Here is a 19,119-nt window from a genome sequence, read left to right on the forward strand (position 1 = left end):
CCCTCCCATCCTCCCTATGCCACCCTCTAGATGGTCACAAAGCATCGAGCTGATCTCCCTGTGCTATGCGGCTTCTTCCCACTAGGCTATATATTTTACATTTGGTATTGTATATACGTCACTGCTACCCTCTCACTTCCTCCCAGCTTACACTTCCCCCTCCCCGTGTCCTCAAGTCCATCCTTTACGTCTGTGTCTTTATTCCTGGTCTGCCCCTAGGTTCATCAGAACCACTTTTTTTTAGATTCCATATATATGCGTTAGTATACGGTATTTGTTTTTCTCTTTCTGACTTACTTCACTCTGTATGACAGACTCTAGGTCCATCCATCTCACTACAAATAGCTCAATTTCACTTCTTTTTATGGCTGGGTAATATTCCATTGCATACGTGTGCCACATCTTTATCCATTCATCTGTCGATGGACATTTAGGTTGGTTCCATGTCCTGGCTATTGTAAACAGTGCTGCAATGAACATTGTGGTACATAACTCTTTTTGAATTATGGTTTTCTCAGGGTATATGCCCAGTAGTGGGATTGCTGGGTCATATGGTAGTTGTATTTTTAGTTTTTTAAGGAACCTCCATACTGTTCTCCATAGTGGCTGTATTGATTTACACTCCCACCAACAGTGCAAGACAGTTCCCTTTAAGAGAAGGAATTTTAATTTGGGTGTTGAAATTCGTACCCACTAGAGATGCCAGGGCTGCTGGTGGCCTTGGTTCCTGCCATTAGAGAAAACTGTCTTTAGAGAGTGAAGGTGAAGCCAAGTTTTAAAGACAGCAATGGTGGGAGGCAGGACTGGAAAGTAGGTCCTGACTCTGTTCCAGTCCTGGCATCTATTATTTCTGAGCCCCCAAAATCCTCATCTCCTGCTTAAGCTGGTTCAAGTGTCCTGTTCCTACATGAAACCGCAGGGATGTCCTTCCAGGCAGGCAGTGTAAAGTGACAGGGATCCCTGTACCTGGGGATGTTGGGCATCTTAGAAGATAGGTAGCTGTGAGTGTCATGGAAGTGTGTCAGCCAATAGCAAAGTCTCAACTTCTGGGCTGGGCTTCAGGATGGGAATCAAGTCCTAGAGAGAGAGAAGAGGGAGCCGACAGTCCCAGAGGAACTGGGGTCCTAAGCGAGTTCCAGGTCAAAGACTCAGGGTCATGAAGCAAATGTAGATATCCGAGTGCTACCCTCAGCCAAGCAGGGTCTAAGGTGCTGGACCCAGAAGCCCAGATGGGGTCCCTGGTAGGCATCACTGATAGGTAGTCTCTGGTGCATAGAAATAAAGAGTCAGTCTCAGGGGTAGCATCTGGGTTGAAACCCAATAATAAAAATCAATCAGCTTGTCCTAAGTAGTAGTTATCATTTGAAAGAGGCTAGGTAGGTGGATATGGTAACATGTACAGATAGAAGAGAAGAGAAGCAGATGAGAGAAAAGATCTTCAAAGAAGAACGAAAGAGGTAGAGTCTGGAAAAATTCCTGAGCTGAAGAGAACATAGGTATGGCTGCTTTTGATAGGTTGTCTGTGGCTCAAGTTGTGGGTATAGAGAAAGCTGCTAAAGGTAATAATTCACTGGAGAAAACAGAAGCACAATGGTCAGAACTGGGGCACAGGATCAGGGCTGAACAGGACTCAAGGATGAGCCAGATGGTTGATGTGGTAACTTACACTCATGGCCCCCAGTAAGCCATGTCTCTCAATGTTCATACTCTTGTTTGGTCCCCCCCATAGTGACGCTGGGCTCAGCCAGGTAAATTGCTTTGGCCAATGAGATGTCAACAAGTGTGATAAATGAGAGGACCGATAAGCACTTGCACGTCGAATCTACGCTCTTAGAATGCTCCTTCTTTGAACTGTGAGGCCACCATGCTGTGAGGAAGCCCAAGGTAGCCATGTAAGTCCCCAGACTGGCCAGTCCCCCAAATGAAGCCCCAGTTATCATGAAGCAGAAATGAGTCTTCTCCATTGTGTCCACCCAATTTCCTGACTCATAGCATTGTGAGCAAATCAAGTGATTGTTGCTTTAGGCCACTAAGTTTGGGGCCCTTTGTTATACAGCAATAGGTAACCAAAACAGGTGGCCTCCTACATATAGAGCTCCCATCTCAGGTCAGAATTGACCCTACAGCTGGTGGGGTGGGGGGTGAGAGGTGTGGGAAGAGAACAACCAAGCAACCTCCAAACAACCAAGGAACCTCCGTACTGTTCTCCATAGTGACTGTATCAATTTACATTCCCACCAACAGTGCAGGAGGGTTCCCTTTTCATCACACCCTTTCCAGCATTTTTTGTTTCTAGATTTTTTGATAATGGCCATTCTGACTGGCGTGAGGTGATACCTCATTGTAGTTTTGATTTGCATTTCTCTCATAATTAGTGATGTTGAGTATCTTTTCATGTGCCTCTTGGTCATCTGTATGTCTTCCTTGGTGAAATGTCTATTTAGGTCTTCCGTCCATGGAGCTCAATAGCAAAAATTAATCACGTAACTGTTTGTGAGAGCTTTTCAGTAAGTTCAGTTACTTGTAGCTGAAAGTGCATTAACAATACAGGCTTGTGCTTTTTCTTTTTAATTTATGGAATTAAAATTCACAAAATAACATGGGTGTTTACTGCAAGCTGGAAATTCTGTAAATAAAAATGTTTGCAAACACTTTCCATCTTCAATGGGGAGGCTCTATCCTTGTCTCCATACTTTCTCCCTACCTGATCCCCTCAGTACCAATTTCTGAAATGCACTAGGATGCAGCAGGGAGCCAGGCTGGTAATTTTAGAGCATTACAGCCATGCAGAATTATTATGGGTTATGTGTGTTCATCTTGAACTAAGACAGACCTTTTGGTTCCAATTGTCATCTTGCGACCCAAGTGGGCAATACCCATTTATCCTTACTACCAAGGGCTTTGAGGAGGACACCAGGTATAAACACTTCTCCTATCCCTTCTTGCTCAGTGCCTAACACACCTGCTGACTTTTCCCTCTGGTACCTGAAACTTTAAAAAGGCAAGAAAAGACACACATCAATATGTTGAATAACTGTATCTTCCAAATATCATATTATGGTTTTCTAGACATACAAATGTGTACAATAGCCTTGTGCAAAAACAGAAGTACAGTTTATAACACCATTTCCATCTGACATGTTCTGCTACAGAGAAGACTCTGTATTACATTCCCTAATGTTTCCCCAACATATTCTCTACCTGAGTATCAAACAACTGTAAGATGCTGTTATAGAAATTAGTAGTTATTTATCTGTAATTGTCTTCAGCTTTGACTGTATCTATAATAAGCCACCGTGCTGAGGTCGTTAAACTCTAAATAAATCAGAGGATGGGGATGACTAGTATCTATCCCCACTACTGGGTGACAACTCAAAGCTTGTCCTTATTACTCACTCTGGGGTGTCTTCCCAAAGAAAGATCCTTATTACTGATCCCAAAGACAGATCAGCAAGGCTGTGTTATTTGGGGAAAGCTGACACCTGTGAAAGCAGAAGGACAGCAATGATCAATGGAGCATCCCCATCATTCATCACTGGGAAAACCTAGAGAGGGAAAATGTGCCCTATTTCCTCCCACTGCCTTTAGTGGAACACAGTCTCATCGCTCCATCTCTTTTCTGAGCCTGTGCTAGAGCAAATATTTTTTGGATGTGCACAATTTGAAGCGACCCCGTTAAGTCAGGATAGCAAATATTGTAATGCATTTACCCCCATGCCCTTGGAGAAGAGGGATGAATGTTGCAGGTGGGCTTCCTAGGTAGAGACTGACAGAGCCTTAACGAGGTTTAGAACAGTAGGTCAAGGTCCTTTCTCAGAAGAGAACCACAGACTCTACCTCCACTTGGTGTGGCAGATATATTAGAAACGCAAGGGTCTGCACTAAGTTTGCAGCTGGAAGCAGGGCAGTTCTTGGAACACTTAAGTCAGAGTTCTTTCCTCTGATGAGTGCTGCTATTCCAGGAAGACTCTAGGTGAGGCAACTCAAGTGTTCAGTGGGTTCCGTATTTTAATCTTCATCATTTGGTTGGCACTTGCTCTTATCCTATTTCCATCCCTTTCTTTTCACTCTTAGGCCCAGATGTCTTCAAGCTACAGGACTTCTTCCATAGACAATCAGCGGGTATCTGGTCACTACAGCCTCACATGCTACCAGAAGCCAAGCGGGATAAGAAATGCTAGCAACTCCTTTTGTCCATGGAAAGAAGATGGTGCAAGGGAATTCCTGTTAGTTCAAGTAAGAATATGTTGAGTACCACATACTGGCGAGGCCCTCAGAGGACACAAAGACAAATGAAGCATGGCCCAACTCAGATACCTCACTGTCTAGAGCAAGGATTGGCAAACTACATCTGAGGGCTGAGGACTGCTGCCTGTTTTTGTAAATAAAGTTTTATTAGAACATAACCATGCACACTCATTTACATATGGCCTATGGCTACTTTCCCTCTATAATGACAGAGCTGAGCAGTTGTAACAAAGATCATATGGCCCACAAAGCCTATGATATTTACTATCTGGCCCTTTACAGAAGATGTTTGCCCACCTCTGTACAATTCAGTGATTTTGGGCATATTTACAGAGTTATTGCAATTGTCACCACTATTGAGTTTCAGAACGTTTTCATCACCCCAGGAGAAACCCTGTGTTTGTTAGCAGCCAACCCCCTAGCCCCTGGCAACCACTAATTTAATATCTATCTCTATGGATATGCCCATTCCTGACATTTCATATAAATGGAGTAATGTAATATATGGCCTTTTGTTTCTGTCTTCTTTCACTGAATATACTGTTTTCCCGGTTCATCCATGTTGCAGCATGGATCAGTACTCCATTTCTTTTTATTGCCAAATAATATTCCATTGTGTGGATATACCACATTTTTCTTATTCATCAGTTGATGGATATTTGGGTTGTCTCCACTTTGGGGCTATTATTGGTAATGCTGCTATGAACATTTGTGTACAGGTTTTGTGTGGACATAGGTTTTCAATCCTCTTGGGTATATAACTAGGCATGGAATTGCTGGGTCATATTATACAATAACTATATGTTTAACATTTTGAGGAAGTAGTGAACTGTTTCACAAAGCAAATACACTCTTTTACAATCCTAGCAGCAATGTATGAAGTTTCCTATTTCTCCACATTCTTGCTAACACTTGTTACTGTCCGTCTTTTTTATAAAATATATTTATTTAGTTGTTTTAATTTTTAGCTGTGTTAGGTTTTCGTTGCTGCGCATGGGCTTTCTCTAGTTGCGGTGAGCGGGAGCTACTCTTTGTTGCAGTGCGTGGGCTTCTAATTGTGGTAACTTCTCTTGTTGTGGAGCACGGGCTCTAGGTGCGTGGGCTTCAGTAGTTGTAGCTTGCGGGCTCAAGAACACAGGCTCAGTAGTTGTGGCACACGGGCTTAGTTGCTCTGCGGCATGTGAGATCTTCCCGGGCCAGGGCTCGAACACGTGTCCCTTGCATTGGTAGGCAGATTCTTAACCACTGCACCACCAGGGAAGCTCTGTCCGTCTTTTTGATTCTAGCCATTCTACTGGGTATGAAGTGGTATCTTATTGTGATTTTCCCTCGTGATGAATGATGTTGAAAATTTCAGGTGACTACTGGCCATCTGTACACTTTCTTTGGAGAGATGTCTATCACATTCTTTGCCTACTTTAAAATTGGGTTATTTGTCTTTTTATTGCTGCATTGTAAGAGTTCTTCACATATTCTTCATCTTAGTCACTTATCAGATATATGATTTGCAAATATGTTCTCCCATTCTGTGGGTTGTCTTTTCACTTTTTTGATGATATCCTTAGAAGTTTCTTTTGTCACTTGTGCTTTTGGTGCCATACCTAAGAAACTGTTGCCTAATCCAATGTCACAAAGGTTTATTCCGACATGTTTTCTAAGAGTGTTATGGCTTTAGCTTTTACATTTAGGTCTATCATCCATTTTGAGTTAATTTTTGTATATAGTGTGAAGCTGGGGCCCAAGTTCAATCTTTTGCATGTGACACTGTTTGTCGAAAAGATTATTCCTTCCCTATTGAATTGTCTTTACATCTTTGTTGAAAGTCAATCAACTATAAATGTGAGGGTCTATTCCTTGATTCTCAGTTCTATTCCATTGATCTATATGTCTATCCTTACGTTTGTACCACACTGTCTTCATTACTGAAGTTTTGTAATTGAGAAGTGTGAGTCCTCCAACTTTATTCTTCCGTTTCAAGATTGTTTCAGCTATTGTGGATTCTTTGCATTTATGTATGAATTTTAAGATAATTTTTAAATTTCTGCAAAAAAAAAAGCCAGCTGGGATTTTTGATAGGGATTGTATTAATCTATAGATCAGCTTGGGGAGTATTCTAGGATTGGTGTTCATCCTTTTGCTGTCAAAATGTGAGAATGGGTCACCTGGGTAACTTTCCTCAGTGATTCCCAACAGTTTCGAGCATCAAAATCCCTCTATAATGCAAAACATTACTGTTGACTGCTCAAAGGATAAAAATTGTACTTTTAAAATTAATAGTAACCGTTTATTGCCTAAGTACATAAGGACAAAAACTATTATGAATTTGATAATGATTTTATGTGAATTTGTCAGTTCATAATAACATCTATATATAATTCAGAAATCATAAGGCATAATGTGGAGAGATGTGAAGTACTCTGTCTTAAGTCAATGTATGGTGTAATTATGGGGTCTTTGTACCATATACAAAATGACTCCCATTTTGAGAACCTCTGGTCAACATAGAAGTCCTTCTTAGGCAGCATTCCATCTTTCTGTACAGAATGCCTCAGCCACAGAAGAAGGAAGCTTGGCCAGTACTGGCCCCTGAGAACTAAGTAACAATGCCACTTAGCCCACAATCAACCCAGTTCTTGTGATGACTTCATTTTCTTGTGGGGGAAGGAAATCCCATACTGAGTTGCTGCCCCTGCTGTCTCAGGCCGACCATGCTGATTGCCTCACCTGGCTTTGGAATCCTTGTTCCCAAAATGAGCCAACAATTGAGCTAATTGGCAGTAATGCTCAGATGAACAAATCAGCCACAAAGACACCTTAACATGTTTGCTTTGATAACTCCAATTACCAGTCTTTATAAAAATAGAAAACAAGCAAACAAATCTCATGAGAACGTTCTAATCTTTCCTGCTGCTACCATTTTTCTTTATATTTGGAACAAATGAAAAAAATTCTTTTTTTTTTTGAGTCAAGGAGCTCTACTGAAGAAAAAGAATGATGTACATTGATTGCTTACAACTGCCCAGAAAGACGTTTGACGTTTTATTCTCTTTTACTTGGAAAGATCCATTTTGCCATATTTTAATTGAAAGGTCACTGATTTTAGAATAAGAATATTTAAGCTCAAGTCTCAAATCCCTGTCTTGCTGGTCTCCGTTTCTTTATCAGTTATAAAATTAGTAATAGCTAACTTTTGGATGTGAGAATTAAGGAGAAACTTGAAGAGAGTAGTTTAATAATTTAAGGATTGTTTTTATCATTAGTGCACTATTTCCGCATTAATAATAATGTACCTGCTACTTCATGAGATTCCCAGACTCTTCTAGAGGGCCATCTATTTCCAGAGAGGCATAGGTCTATGTGGGTTTCCCTTCCTCTGGAATGAGGGGGCTGTGCACGTTCTCAGGAGTGTGCCCAATCACGGAAGGCTCAGGAGATACCAGCCCCCAGGAGCTTCTTTCTGATGGCAGGAGTGGCCAAAGGCTGTGGGCCAGAGGCCCATATGTAGTGAGACCAAGACAGCTAGGAGAGAGAATGTCACCTACCAGAGAGAAGAGCATACACTTTTTCTCCCTCTAACTTCTCACTTGTCCATGTAACTGATATTGCTTTTAACTCCGTGTGCCCTTTGGATCCCTGTATTTTCTTTTTCAGTATCAACTAACATTTTCTAGACTTCTGGCTTGGTGCAAACTATTTGCCTTTGTGGAAAATAAAATATTTTGAAAGATTCACTAATAAAAAAATCCCTCTAATTTCCCCTTCTTTTCTCTCTTTTCCCCCTTCTGTACAAGCCAGATTCCATTCTGTGTTCATTGCCTCAGGAACAGCTTGAAAGGGAAGGCTAGCCTGTCAGTCACTGGCTTCGTGTTTCTGAAGCCTGACCCATGAGCAAGAGTGGGTAAGGTGCCCTGGGTAGGGTTGGGGGATAATAGGAAAGCATGAAGATGGAGGAAGTGGGAATGCCTCTGAGGGCAAATGCCCAAGGTCAATAGAGAAGAGGTTCTTTCCCCTACTCTCCTACCTCCAGCTACAAAAGGGTCCTCTGGGCTGAGGGTTAGGCTCAGAGGGAAGAGGGAAGAGCAGAAAATCAACAGGTCTGAGAGGGCCATTGTGCACCTTATTTCAAAGGCAGGGTTTGGGAGCCCATGCAGCCACAGAAATTTTGGGGAAGCTGTAAGCAGGGGGTTTTTTCAACCTTCCTCCATGGCCATAGTCCTGGAGGCTGCAAGTGCCTAGATCGGTTATGTTTGAGCAGGGTATCTCACAAGATGGACCACAGAAAGCCTGGATGAGAATCTTTTGTCTCATTCTGGCTCAGAAAATTCACAATGGGTCAAATATAGAACAGAGAAGTACAGCCCCAAAGGGGCCACATGGACAAGAATCTCAGAATGTGCACAGGTGACTGAGGACCAAGTGGGGTGAGGCACATTTCGGCCAACACCTGTGACTCAAGGACCAGGAGATGCCCCCCCCACCCCCATGCTCATGGCCTTGGCACTAAGTAATCTCTCTTGAATTAAAAACACCACCCTGGACAAAGGAGAAGTGGATCCCCATGATCTGAGATTACATCTTTGCCATCCTGGCAGGATGAGGGCTCAGATAAAATTTAAGTTGAACGAAATAAAATTTTGTAATTCTTACATATTTGAGTTGGTGGAATGAAATTCATACCCACCCCACCATTCTTGGTGGAATGAAATTCATACCCACCACACCATTCTTTGTTGATTCCTTGTATATATCCTACTCTACTTAGTGTGAGTCCTTTGGGCGGGATTAATTCTGGTGCAACAAGTATAACTGAGCCTACCTTTTCCCTGGTCCTGTATTAGGTGCAGAGCACACCCCAGTGACTGAGATATGACTGGTGGAACGAAGCCTCTAGGAAAGCCCAGGTAATCCCTCCCTCCTTGGGCAATCTCCAAGCTCTCCTGATATGTATGACCTTGTGAATCCTATCCACTTAGGTGTGGGCCAGATCTAGTGACTCACTTTTAGCAAATAGAATATTGCAAAAGTGATGGGATGCCATTTCCGATATTAGGTTACAACAAGACTATAATTTCCATCTTGTTCATTCTCTCATTCTCTCTTCTGGCTCACTCTGAAGGAAGCCAGCTGCCATGTTGTGAGTTACCCCATGAATAGATCCATGCGGAAAGGCACTGATGTCTCTGGCCAAGAGCCAGTGAGAACCTGAGTCCTGCCAACAGCCACGTAGGAGAGCTTGGTGTCTTCCCATGTTGGACCTTCAGATGAGTCAGCCCTTGTTGACCCCTTGATTGCAGCCTTGGGAGGGGCCCTGAGCCAGGGACACCCAGAGAAGCCACCTGGATTCCTGACCCTCAGAAACTATGAAACAGTAAAGGTTTTCTGTTTTAAACAGCTAAGTTTGGGGGGTATTCATTATAGAGCAATAGTTAGCCCAATAGTTATAGAACAATTCATTATAGAGCAATAGTACATGGTCCTTGCCCTCCAGTAACTCTTGCTCTAGGATGAGAATTTCTTTGGAATGGGCATCCATGGTAATCAATTAGAGCTGGGCATAATGGCATGGATTCTGTTAATTAGGTTTCAGGTGGTGAGATGGGAAGGAGGGAAGACGCAGATTGGTGAACAGGCAATAATGGCTTTTGAAGTCTGTGATGGACTTTCTCTAGCCAAGGCATTTTCTTTAATTACAAAAGTTCATTTTCTTGGAATGACAGTATTTGCATTTTCACTTAGTCGGTTGGCAGAAGTTGGAGAAATAGCATCGCTTGGTAGAGAAAACAGGGTTGTTCTGCTATTGACTTTAGATCAAAGTAACACCTGATTTTTGGGTGTCCACACTATATATACACACACACATATTCTCATATACACACACGTGTGTGTGTCTCATATACACACGCATATTCTGCCCTAGCCTCCACTGCATAGGCCTTTACTAAGGGCATCTTTGCTAGGAGGGACTGCCTGTGAGTGACATCCTTAGTCTCCATCACTTCTGTGATGGGGGGAGCTCTGAGTCAGTGATTCTCATCAGCCATCATTTACAGTCATAAACAATTCAGGTGCTACTGTATTGAAAATGGAAGGGGGTGGTGGTGGAGGTAGCCATGAAGGAGAAATTGGACAACAACCTTTTCTCCTGAAAAGTCTCAACTTAGCCCAAACCTTGGGAGCAGTGCAATCTTTTTGATTCTGCTACTTGTGGCTGAGGATCCCTAAGCCACTATGAGGGTAAACTCCCTTCTCATCTCAAATATTGTATTCGAACAAAAGCAACCCTGGGCACCTAGATCATTTTCCTCTGATTCTTTCCCTTGGGTGTCATCACATTGGAACATTATTCCTGGTTCTTAATTTTAGCAGACTTTAGAAGAAAAGACACTTCAAACTGAAAGAGGGCATTGAAATCAATTATGAACCAATCAGCTTGAAACAGTTTCCCTGTTCTTTCTCTTTTCCCTTCTGTACTGGAAAATCCCCATTCACACTGCATTTGGGTGCAGCCAAGCTGCTCCAACCCTCTGATAACGGCCTCAAATGTCAGAAGCCAGAGGGACGACCAGCAGTCGGGCCCCATTTCTGCAGAAATACCACTGAGTTATATGGAATTACACGAATCTTACTGGAATAGCTTACATTTCAGCTTGTCAGCCCAACTGGCTTAGGTTACTGCTTGTTATGTGCGATGTCTTACAGATAATCCATTCCTGGGCACAATGTGTATTTCGCCTGCTGAGTATTCACTCCTTTGTCTTCTGTTTACAGCACTCTGACTTTCTAGGGGGAAAATCGCACTCTTGGTCCACATGATCAGGTGGAACTGCTCCCACCCTTGGCTCCGGAAGGGGGCATAGGACCTAGGTATGAGCCATCAGAGGACTGTATCACCTGGACCCAGTGATTGGTTTAGGATGGACATGTGACCCAACCCAGGCCCAACATAACCATCAAGACTTGATTCCCGAACTTCCCTTAGAAGGGTTGGAAAAAGCATGTTCTGTTTTGGGGTTGGTGCTATAGGCAGCCCTTTTACGATTTCAAGGGGAGTGACTGTTAGTGAGTGGAGACAACATAGAGGAAAGGAGATCAGAGAGAAAAAAGGAGAGAGATAGGAGTTTTGTGAGTCAATATATTTTTTTATGTTCTCTTTTTGTTGTTGTTGTTTTGTTTAAACAAATTTAAGCTGGGTTTCTGTAAGTTGCGGCATGATGAGTCTTGAGTAGATGTCAGGGAACGATCTGCACGGTCCCCTCACACTCTTGATGGATAAGCCAAGGACTCAAGGCCCTGACTGATCTTTTCTTGACATGCTTTTCAGGATTGTGTTTGTACTGAGCAACCTGAGGGATGAGGTAACCTCTCCCACAAAGAGCAGGCTTGCTTCCATCTGCTATAAAGGTGGCAAATCCCCCAAAATTCAGTGCTCCTTTCTTGCAACACCACCCACTATGTGTGCAGCCATTCCTCTGGCCCACCTGTGTGTGCTGGGGCACCTGGGGGTGGGAACAGCAGGAACAGACACAAACGAACAGAATGCCCACACTTTCCTGACTGTGACCTTTGTCTCTGACCCAGGAGTCTTGTGTCTTCTGCCAGCAACCATGAAAAAGTAACGGACTAACTTATTGGCTTGAAAAGTAAGGAGAAAGTCTCAGACCCTTCACACTTGTTGGCTTCCCTGGGCCAGGGCAGGGTGCATGGCAGCTTCACTAGGGGCATGTGCCTGACAGGAAGACAGACTGAGTTGAGTCCTGGCTCTGCCACTGACTGGCTTTGTGATTGTGAGCTAGTTACCTAACCACTTAGGCCTTTTGGGTTCTCCTCTGTGGAATGGGGCTACTACTGCCAGTCACACAGACTTTTTCAGGAGGACTGAATAAGAAGATGACTGTAGTGCACTTGACACAGAGCCTGGCACAGAGTAAGCTCGGCCAAGTGTTAACTATTATTAACTCCTTGGTAGTGGCACTTAGTACATTAGGTTAAGTGAAATAAGTCAGAAAGAGAAAAACAAATACCATATGCTAACGAATATATATGGAATCTAAAAAAAAAAAGGTACTGATGAACCTGAAGGGCTGCAATAAAGACGTAGACATAGAGAATGGACTTGAGGACACAGGGTGGGAGGGGGAAGCTGGGGTGAACTGAGAGTAGCATCGACATATATACACTACCGAATATAAAATTGTTAGCTAGTGGGAAGCAGCAGCATAGCACAGGGAGATCAGCTCGGTGCTTTGTGACCACATAGAGGGGTGGGATAGGGAGGATGGGAGGGAGGGGATATGGGGATATATGTATGCATATGGCTAAATCATTTTGGTATACAACAGAAACAAACACAGTATTGTGAAGCAATTATACTCCAATAAAGATCTGATACAAAAAAAAACTAGATTGCAGACAGTTTGAGGATAAACTTTTTTAAAAATAAATTTATTTACTTAAAGAATATTTCCAAATATTTTCTCATTATAAAAAAAAGTTGATTGTTGAAAAATTCGGAAATACATATCAGAAAAATGAGAAAAGTTTTTAAAAATTATAATTCCACAACCCACACACTTCTTAATCGCATATTGGTCAATATCTAGCGAGAATTTTAGTGTGGTGTGTATTGTATGTGTCTTGTCAAGGCAGGGTCATGATGTACACACTGTTTTGTTGTCTGTTTTTCCTCACTTAATATACCAGACCATCTTTGCAGTTTATACTTCTTTTGTAGCTTTCTATTAAAAGTTATTACAAACTAGTAATATAAGTGAAAGAATGAGTAGCATAGAAGTTATTAGGAAGAGGGATAAAATGAACACCCAGGACCTCACCATGTAACTTAAACAGGAGGACATCCCCTATACTGTTGAGGCTCCTGTGTGCCCCTCCCTGATCAGATCATCCTGCCCCATCCCCTTGATCACAGGATAACATGATCCTGAATTTCTATTTATAATTTGTATTTATTTATTCTTATAATTTGTATACTTTTACCATGCATGTATATATTAATAAATACAACATCATTTGGTTTGCTCACTTTAGATCCTAATAGACATGGTATTATGCTGCATGTATTTTCTGTGACTTGTTTTTATGCTTGGCATATGTCTCTGAGACCCATCTGTGTTGATGCCATTGTTCATTCATTTTTCAGGGATATATGGTATTCCCATGTAGACATATGCCATGATTAAGTCATGATTAAGTATCTGGCTAAGTCACCAAGGCAATGGTTTGGTGAAGGATGTCTACCTCCCTTGACAGGTGCTTCAGACTCTGGATGGGGGGTGGGAGTCCCACCCTGATCCAAGCTATTTGCTCCCAGGACAATTAGAGGCTTCCCAGCACCAAGCAGAGTGACCCAGATGATATAGGTCCCAGGGCATAATGTGGAGGAGATCCTCAAAAGCACAGAGGAGAAAGAGAAGGGTTGGGGGTTCAAGGTTATAGACAGAAGACAGTCTGGATGCCATAGGTGGACTGTAAAGATTCCACTCGGGGAAAACGTAGAAGAGATAAAAACATTTTCCCATAAGGATAAATGGCTGGAGATGTAGTACTGAACCAGCTAAGATTAGTCTGCCTAAGAAAAAGCATGGAAAAGGTCATACAATTTAAAACAACCTATGTGGGCTGAGTGTGTGGGGAAACTGACACTCTCTTATGTTACTAACAAGAGTATAAATTAGCAAAACCTGCATGGAGGGTAATTTGGCCAAATCTACAAAAATGTAGATTTAAAATGTACCTACCCTTGGATCCAGTGATTAAATTTCTAGGAACTTATCTTATAGATGGGTAAAATTATGTACGTAATTAGTTATTGCAGCATTATTTATGATAATAAAATATTGAAAAATTTAAGTGTCTTTCTATAGGGAATTAGATAAATTATGGTTGATCCATCCAATGAAAAGAGTGTTGCTGCTACAGAGGATGAGGTAACTTCTGAGGTACTAGCCACTTCCAATCTCCAAGTGTATTTGCTGTCTATGAATAGAATATCCTTGGTTATGGTCGTTGCTTCTGAGCATCTGGATTGTAGGGAATAGAGATGGGAAAAAGATATATTATTGCTACCTTTCTGTGTCTTTACAATTTTGTACCATATGAATGTATCAGTGAGCCAAAGAGTAAGTGAAATAAACATAAAAAGAGGTGAGAGGCTGCAGTCAAAATGAGGGAAGTAGAGGAGTGAAGAAGATGCAGGTACAAGCTGGAGCTTTGAGGAGAGGCAGAGGGATTTGCCCTGAAGGAGGAATTATCAGAAGATACGATGGTGAAGAGGAATTTTGAGAAGTTTTGCAGACTGTTGGGGTATACGGTCTATGGCCAAGATGCCCTTTGCCCAAGGAAATCTTTACTTCATAATGCAACTTGTGAAGTTGGATTCTTTTTCTCTTTCTTAATGTGTTTTTGTTTTGTTTTGTTCCTTTAAAGCAAAAGTTCTAAGAGTGATAATAACAACAACAGTAAAATCATGATGTAATAATAACACCAACAATGAAGGTTGGTTATTATTTTAGCATTTAGAGTGTGACAGCCATTGACTAACACTTTCCATGTCTGATCTCATTTAATTCCTATATCAACTGTATGAAGTTGGTGGTACTATTATTCCCATTTTATAGATGAGGAAACTGAGGCATAAAAATATTAAGTAAGATATATTAAGATTACATAGCTAGGAAGTGATAGCATTGAAAGGTGAGCTCACTTTGGTCTGCCTTCAAAGATTGTGCTTTTAACTACTTTGCTATATTCTTTTCCTAATGAATGAGTCATTTGTTAGAAAGTGTAGTAGCCTGAGGGTGTGCGCATGCACACACCCACACCCACACACACACACACACACCACTCATCTAACTTCAGATGTTAACTGTTTACAAATATTTGTGGGCCAACTTTCAGGGAGAGCTGGGATAAGAAAGAGGAATCGATGCTATGATCTTGTTCACCCAAGAAAAATCTAGAGATATTAGGACAATAGGCAGGGTAGTCATTTGCCAAGTGTTAGGAAGAAAGATTGCCTGCAAACTGACAACCAAGCAAGTGTTGCTACCATTCCTATTAGGCCCCTGGGAATTCCCAGAATGTGAGGCTGAGGAAGAAATCAAATAAATAGTTTGCTGACTCCACTAACTTGCAAAAGTATTTTCAAAACTCCAAGCAGATTGCCCACTGTTCAGAGGCCATCAGACTCTAGGTGATCTTTCAGAGATAATGCGTTAACCCAAAAGCTCTTACAAATCACCCCAGAGCTAATATGAGCCAAGCTATTTCAGCTCAAATGGGGCATGAAGGAGCCAGTATATTCCCTGGAAGACTCATTCTTTCTTCTTTACCCTTACTGTTCCAACAAGGCTGATTCCAGTGAGTCTCTGAGAATAATTCAAGGCTTATTTTCTCCAGAGGGAGCTGAAGTAACAACAGTATCTTTGCTACCACTGAGGGAGAAAGTGTATTCTGCATCGTTCCCCACCTTAAGCCTTGATTTGTTTAGACAGAAAGTTTCCAGTCAGCTACTCATATTCCCACCAATGCCAACACTGTTCGATTCCGGTTTAGAAAGAAAGGACACTCCAGATTTGTGCTGTCAAATGCTGTAGTCTCTAGTCTATGTGGCCATTGAGCACTTGGAATGTGGCGGATCTAAATTGAGCAGTTCTATAAGTGTAAAATACACATCATGGTAGTTTGAAGACTTAGTATGAAAACAAGAATGCAATATATCCCAAAATCTTACATAGATTGTATGTTGAAATGATAATATAGGCAGTCCTTGCTTTGCAAGACAGTGCAGAATCATAAAAGAGCCAAAACTACACAAATGGTTAAAATAATCAATGGGGGGAAATTATGATTATTATGTGACCTTTAGTGCTCGCTTTGGCAGCACATATACTAAAATTGGAATGATACAGAGAAGATTAGCATAGGCCCTGTGCAAGGATGATATGCAAATTCATGAAGCATTCCACATATTTAGCATGAGAAAGGAAACACTCACTCCAGTACAGGAAGCGCTGAGAGTCCCATACAGGATAAACCCAAGGAGGAACACGCCAAGACACATATTAATCAAAATGACAAATATTAAATACAAAGAAAAACTATTAAAAGCAACAAGGGAAAAGCAACAAATAATATACAAGTGAACTCCCATAAGGTTATCAGCTGATTTTTCAGCAGAAACTCTGCAAGCCAGAAGGGAGTGGCATGGTATATTTAAAGTGATGAAAGGGAAAAACCTACAACCAAAAATACTCTACCCAGCAAGGCTCTCATTCAGATTCCACAGAGAAATCAAAAGCTTTACAGAAGCAAAGCTAAGAGAATTCAGTACCACCAAACCAGCTTTACAACAAATGATAAAGGAACTTCTCTAGGCAGAAAAAAAAAAAAAAAAGAAGCCACAACTAGAAACAAGGAAATGACAAATGGGAAAGCGCACCAATAAAGGCAAACATACAGTAAAAGTAGGAAAGCATCCACACACAAATATGATATCAAAACCAGCAACTGTGAGAAGAGGAGAATACAAAGGCAGGAAATGGGAGATGCGTTTGGAAGTAAAAGACGAGCAACTTAAAACAGCCTTGTGTGTATATAGACTGCTATATCGAAACCTCATGGGAACTGCAAACCAAAAAACTACGATAGAAACACACACAAAAAAGAAAAGGCCATCCAGAAACAACACTAAAATAGTCATCAAATCACAAGAGAACAAAAGAGGAAGAAAAGACCTACGAAAACAAATCCAAAATAATTAAGAAAATGGCAATAAGAACATACATATTGATAATTACCTTAAATGAAAATGGATTAAATGCTTCAATCAAAAGACATTGACTGGCTGAATGGATACAAAAACAAGACCTGTATATATGCTCTCTCCAAGAGACCCACTTCAGGTCTAGGGACACATACAGACTGGAAATGATGGGATGGAAAAAGATATTCCATGCAAATGGAAATCAAAAGAAAGCTGGAGTAGCAATACTCATATCAGACAAAATAGACTTTAAAATAAAGACTGTTACAAGAGACAAGGAAGGACACTACATAATGATCAAGGGATCAATCCAAGAAGAAGATACAACAACTGTAAATATCTATTCACCCAACATAGGAACACCTAAATATGTAAGGCAAATGCTAACAACCATAAAAGGCGAAATCAACAGTAACATAATATTAGTGGGGGACTCTAACACCCCACTTACACCAATGGACAGATCATCCAGACAGAAAATCAATAAAGAAATAGAGGCCTTAAATGACACATTAGACCAGATGGACTTAATTGATACTTATAGAATGTTCCATCGAAAGCAGCAGATTACAATTTCTTCTCAAGTACACGTGGAACATTCTCCAGGATAGATCAAATCTTGAGCCATAAATCAAGCCTCAGTAAATTTAAGAAAACTGAAATCATATCAAGCATCTTTTCTGACCACAATGCTATGAGATATGTGACTTTTAGAATTTTTTGTCCAAACAATAAAAATTCTTGCTATCAGTTATAAATGGATGCAGATTTAAAAAGTGGTAAAACTAATTTATTTGGTACCCACTAATTTAAAATATTAGGAACTCTGAGAATAAAAGGTTTTTTTTCATAATAAACATATCAAGAGTAGGTTGAACAGGGCCTGCCACCTTCTTGTTATATAACTTGTAATATGGACGAGCATCTTTTATGAGCCTTGGTGAATTATCATGTTCCTTTCTGAAATCAGTTCCCAGCATTTTATCCACTGCTTTCCCAATGTCATGAAATATCTCTGAAAGTTTCTTTAATGTGAAATTTTATTGCTGGTGTCACTTCTTCTGAGTCGTCTGCGTCCTTTTCGTCACAACCACATTCCTCATTTCTGTCAGTAAGTTTACCTTCACTAAGTTTCTGAGGCTATTCATCTAGAGTCTCTTGAACAGGCGAAGTGTCAACGGCCCCACACAGTTGTTCATCTTGTAATCACACCTGCTTTCACTTCCAACAATGTCTTTTTAAAATGTCTTTGCTGATCTCTCACCTCATTAGCCAGTTCCCTCTTTAGATTATCCATTTTTATAAAAGTGTCATGTGGATCTAACACTGAGAGACAAGGAGGCAACACAATCACACACTTCACTCTCTATGCATGAACTGAATATCAGATGTGCACTGACCAATCACCAGTGGACTTTGAAAGAAATGCTTTGACTGGTCACTGATAATGATGTCCACCTGTTGTTTCCATAGTCATTCATGGACTGAAAGTATAGCAGTGAATTTTGTACTTTATGCAATTACGCACAGTTTTTATACCAGAACAATTGAGATTTGAACCATGTTATTGGAAGACTAATTTTATTAAATTAAATGGTGATAACTAAAATTAATGCATGTTGGAGCCATGCAAAGCAAAATCTGCCTATGTTTTGGATACTGGGTTAAATAAATGATATGATTAAAATTAATAATACTCATTTCTTTTTACTTTCTGAGTGTAGCTAATAGAACATTTAAAATCATATACGTGGCTTACATTACATTTCTATTAAGCAGTGCTGCTTTATACCATATATTAACAAAAATGTTAAGAGAACAACAACAAAAAGAAATATGCAGGGACTTCCCTGGTGGCACAGTGGTTAAGAATCCACCTGCCAATGCAGGGGACATGGGTTCGAGCCCTGGCCCAGGAGGATCCCACGTGCCACGGAGCAACTAAGCCTGTGCGCCACAACTACTAAGCCTGCACTCTAGAGCCCACAAGCCACAACAACTGAGCCCGCATGTCACAACTTCTGAAGCCCGCGTGCCTAGAGCCCTTGCTCTGCAACAAGAGAAGCCACTGCAATGAGAACCCTGTGCCC

General features: G+C 41.2%; 1 non-coding gene across 1 annotated transcript; it reads left to right on the forward strand.

Annotated features, from left to right (window-relative positions):
• The first annotated feature begins 16,131 nt into the window (after window positions 1-16,131).
• Window positions 16,132-16,238, forward strand: LOC132522534 (U6 spliceosomal RNA). The gene has a single exon (XR_009541274.1). It is a non-coding gene; the product is annotated as a U6 spliceosomal RNA (small nuclear RNA).
• The last annotated feature ends 2,881 nt before the right edge of the window (window positions 16,239-19,119 follow it).

The sequence above is a fragment of the Lagenorhynchus albirostris genome, chromosome 6 (genome assembly GCF_949774975.1).
Source record: "Lagenorhynchus albirostris chromosome 6, mLagAlb1.1, whole genome shotgun sequence".
NCBI classification, from domain to species: Eukaryota; Metazoa; Chordata; class Mammalia; order Artiodactyla; family Delphinidae; genus Lagenorhynchus; species Lagenorhynchus albirostris.